At 55.8% G+C, this 4,968-nt stretch overlaps 1 pseudogene; it reads right to left on the minus strand.

The window, feature by feature from the left end:
* Nucleotides 1-312: 312 nt before the first annotated feature.
* LOC123134433 (aspartyl protease family protein At5g10770-like) lies at nt 313-2,116 on the minus strand (annotated as a pseudogene).
* Nucleotides 2,117-4,968: the final 2,852 nt, after the last annotated feature.

The following is a 4,968-nucleotide window of genomic DNA, read 5'->3' on the forward strand; positions in this document are numbered from 1 at the left end:
TCATTGAAGACATCAAATTCCAATTGAAACTTTGGTTTGCAAGGCATAGGGTGAGCGTTTGTTCGCGTAATGAAAATGCAGTAGCACATGAGCCCTCAGTGGCTGTAGATGTTTACCTGGTGCATGTATGGATTGGCAGACCAATGTACCGCCCTCAGTGGCTGCTTATGTGTTGGGTGATATGCCTACGCACAGTTAAGTTATAAAGCATTGCTTTGCCTAAAAAAAACAACGTAAGAACCTACGTCATCCCGCCATGTATTCGTCTACCTTTTCCTTTTCGTGTACGTACATGTACATGTACATGTGGTATACTTACGAAGTACGTATGTTTATACTCCTGCTACTAATATGTTTATAGAGGTGAGTGTATGCGTGTATGTATGAGGGTTGTCCTGTGTTAAAAAAAGTCAAAGAATCGCTGAGTGAATCAGCACGCGCCGGGCATGAACCCGACGGTGCCGCCGTCGAAGCGCACCGCGAAGGACCGCTGCTGCACGCTGCCGAGGATGGCCGCGTCACCGTCGCCGCCGTTGGGCGCGAACGCGAGGCACCCGCTCGACAGGATCCCGGGGGCCTCCAGGGCCATGGTCGCGCCGCCGCTGAACGTCAGCGCCACCGTCGGCAGCGTCACCACGCCGTACCGGCTGAAGTCGTAGCACGTGTCCAGGATCCCGTTGGCCGGCACCGACGGGTACCCGTAGGGCGCGATGGCGCCGCGGAACGCCGACCGCAGCGCCGCGTACGCCGTGGGCGGCAGCCGCGTGATCACCGTCCCCGTGTCCACCACCGCGCCCCCCGCGAACGCCGACGCCGGGACGGCCACCGGCTGCCCGCCCACGCTGATGCCCGTGAGCATCACCATGTAGAACGTCGGCGCGGCCCACGCCGTCAGCAGCCCCGTCGTCGCGAACCCCGACGCGCTGCTCGGCCCGCCCAGCGTCAGGTACCCCGCGGAGCTCGGCTTCGAAGGGAGGCAGTAGGAGAAGACCCCGCCGTACGCGCCCGCCGCCTGCGACTTGAGCGACATGGCCTGCCGGCCGAGCGCGAGGAGCCCGTCGATGCCGGCGAACAGCCCCGCCTGCGCGTGGCCACACCCGAAGAGGAACGTGCCCACCGTGCTGCCCGGCGCCAGCGCCAGCGTGTCGGAGCCGTAGACGCCGGGTAGCTGACCACGTACCCGCACTGCGACCCCGAGCAGCCGGCCTCGTAGATCCCAAGGTCCGAGCACGCGTGCGAGCCGCACGGCACGGCGGAGTAGGTGGACGACTTGGCCGGGTCGAACAGCTGGTCCCTCTGGCTGTAGCACGCCGGCGCGGCGCAGGGCTTGCACTGCACCCACGACACGTCGCTGCCCGTGTCCACCTCCATCGTCTGCGACACGCCCGGCGTGCCCAGGCTCACCGTCACCACGTACTGGAACGTGCCGACGCCCATGGTGGTCGGCACCGTCGCCGACCTGGAGCCGGCCGCGAGCTGCTGCTGCCGCTGCTGCAAGCCCCCCTTATTCGCCCCCCGCGTGCCGCCCCCGGACACCCTCCTCTGGATATACTCCACGCGCCGCTGGTCCGAACGTTGCATCTCGGCGAACGACGGGGCCGCCACCGCCGACGCCGTCGACGGGCCACAAGGCCCGTGCCAGTGCGCCAGCCGCAGCACCGCCAGCGTGCCGTTCCTCTGCCGCGGCGCGATCACTGGAGCAGCAAAAGATCCGAGCCAACAAACGAATCAACAACAATTCTCCCAAAAGCCACCAACCAGCTCTCTCAAAGTCGAGAAAAGCAAGTGCAGCGGCGCTACCTGGGCCGGGTTCGTCGCAGGTCGCGCTCGACGCGGCGAAGCTGGCGGTGGAGACGGTGACGTAGCCCCCCGCCCCCGCGGCGCCGGCGGCAACATGGCGCGGCAGGAAGCAGAGGAGGAAGCACGACACGAGGAGGGCGCGGCGGGCCGGGGAGGCGAGGGAGGAGGAGGCCATGGCGCGCGCGTCGGCTCGGCTGGGGCCGGACGACGGGGACAAAACGCGGCGCCTAAATAAGTCAGGCGGACTAGTTGGGCGCGCGCCCGATTCCTTCCGCCCATCATGCGGTGGAATTCTACCGTCCTATGGCCGGGTGCGTGATCGTGCCGTGCCCGCTCTTTTCCACTCCCCACCGAAGCATGCAGAGCTTCTGAAGGCGACGGCACGTAGCAGGGGCGACTCGTCTTACTCTTCCGGTACGATCCCAACGACGACGGACGGAGACGGACGGTGGTTGTCTGCTGCGTGCCCGTTCGGTACGTATGCACGTATATACTCCGAATCGTGGCCTGAACCTGAGGAGACGGCATGTCGGCTTTCACTCTCGAGCGGGTGAGATGGCGAGCTCGCAGCCTACTGATCATGATCAGATTCGTTTTGCGTGAGGTGAGGCCTCTGTCGAAAAGGAAACGCAAAGCTGAGGGGTACAACGTAACGGAACTTTGGGGGGCCCTTTGTTCCCTGACGGAGACCTGTATCCACCACCATCTTATTCTTGCGGGTTCGCGGCGTTGCCGGGGATCAGAATTCAGAAACCCGGGCCCCGAGCGTGACAAGGCTGATGCGCCCGGTGGCAGCAAAGGCGTAATTTAGCTTTGCCTCTCCTTGTCTCCGCCTTCTTTGTTCAGACACGAAGACACAGGTTGCTTCGCTTTCCCTTCGCCGCAAGCGCCTCGCCCCTACGCTGAAAACATGCCGTGGCGTTACCAAACACCCAACGCCCGGGGTACGTGGCTCAGATTGATTTGGCATCGCATGGTAATTTCTTTCCAAGTTAACGTTCCACTTAGGTAGGTCTATAGGTGGTGGAGATAGCACCCAGGTTTCGTGAAAGCCGCCGGAGTGCAATCGTATGTTCAGTGATCAATACCATCTGGAGGCTTGCAAGTGTTCCGATAAAACGGTTTCCGATAGAGCTGTCAAACGTGTGTTCCTGGTTAGGAGCACCACAATTTTGTTCTGCTGTAAGTAGGCTATATATCGCAAATTATATACTTGCTCTGTCTCGGATTATAAGATGTTCTAACTTTTTTTTTTCCTAATTGAATGGACATAGACGCGTTTTAGTGTGGTTTTCACTCATTTCAGTCCGTATGTAGTTTGTATTTAAATGTCTAAAACATATTATAATCCGGAGCGGAAGAAGTGACTTCTGCAGTCACACTTTACCCATGTTAGGCATCCTCCTGGTCGCTAATTTTCAGTTTTGTTAGCATATTTTGTTATGCCGTCATGATGTGAGATTTGAAAGTAAACAAATCTGGAAGCGCCAGCTTTGCCGGGACTCTAGGTTCATTTGCAAATCTAGGAGCACTTCTACTCTCTCTTTTTTGAAATGGAGACATAAGATTTGGCTCATCTATTAATTAAGAAGAGAATAGTGTTTGTGTTATTTTTTGCGTCAGCGGTAACCCAAAGTCTTGCCTCGAGCTTTATGGTGCTGGGCAAGATTGAAGGTGGAGCACTCTTGTGGCGGAAAACCCGGAAGTTCCTCTCATTTCTAAGGGTCCAACTAATGAGCATGGCAAGTGATGTCATAGTTTTTCTATTGGACATACACAGACACACTTGGCGGAGAGTTTAATTTATCAATCCTTCATGGGATCTAGTGCCAAGAGGTGGCGCCCAAATGCCCAAGATGAAGCCAATTATTCACCAAATTTCAAAGCCTAAGGGGTGAAGCGGCACTTGAAAAAAAGGCGCATCCCGCATCTAAAGTCCATAATTTGGCAATCCATGCTTAGCCAACATATCGGCAGTCCAAATCCGGTTTTGGATGGGCAAACACGCCAAGAACTTTACTTTAGATCGAGCCCAAGCCTTTCAAACTGTGTGCACCATACGGAGTAGATTGTGCCCAAGAATTGTGCAGAGTAAGCAGAAGCCGACGTGTATTGGCCACTAGCCGTGTGCTTCCAAGTGATGTCATCTTGGCATTTTCTCTAAGATGGAAATCACCAATAAGCGCCCAAAGAGCAATGAATTGAGGGAAGTGGGCCATGGAGAGCATGCTAGCCATATTTATTTTGGAGACCCAAGCGTTCTCATGAAGTGCCTCCGCATCTTTCAGTTTTTGCGTGTGGGTGCCTCAAATAAGAGGGGACCAATTTTCTTGGGCTTACGGTCATGGACCCAAGGTGCATCCCAAAAGACAGTGTTTGCTACATTGCACAGTGAACACACTTAGACAAGATTGAAGCTATGCCTAGGCAGAAAGCTCCCGAAGTACAACGAAATGCAGCAAGGACCACGACACCAACCATATCATGACAACACAACGACTACGAGCCATGCGGCAGTGGGTGACATATTTGTATCCGACAACACCACCACACGCCTTTTTTAATCCGCCATCCTTGCCTATGGCAGCCACTGGTTGGCTAACATACCGATGAGGGGGAATCTTCTGTATGGTAGGACAATGCCCTCGTCGGCAATTCTTGGCGCCACGACCGCACACATATCGCCTCGTGTCATCGTGTGTAGACAATGTGGGATCCCGTCGCGGAACAGACACCATGCAGCTTGAGGAAGCCTTCCCGCAGTCGCGGGTCTGAGGCACACGGGGGCCAGCATCGCCACATGACGACGGGGAAGTACAATGTGATGGATCCTAGGCACATTACGTAGACCCGTGACAGAGGGTTGAGGAAGCCATAAGATTGGAGGTAGAAGGTACAAAAAAGGAAGTTGGGTCATCTCCCGCCTCCAGGCGGGTAGGACGGCGGCGATGGATACTTTTTTTGGTGACGGTAGCGAGGGCTTCCAAGGCAGATTCGTGTTTTGGTCCGGGTCTATTTTTAGGTCTTCAATTTTACTAGTGAAACATATGTGTGCGGCGTTGTTGAGATCATAATTCATAAATTCGGGTCGTGGTTGTGACTTACTGATTGTTGTTCCTAGTGCCAGCAAATGTGTAATTTAGTTTTGTCTCTAATAGTCTCTGTCTT

The sequence above is a fragment of the Triticum aestivum genome, chromosome 6B, assembly GCF_018294505.1.
Source record: "Triticum aestivum cultivar Chinese Spring chromosome 6B, IWGSC CS RefSeq v2.1, whole genome shotgun sequence".
Taxonomy (NCBI): domain Eukaryota; kingdom Viridiplantae; phylum Streptophyta; class Magnoliopsida; order Poales; family Poaceae; genus Triticum; species Triticum aestivum.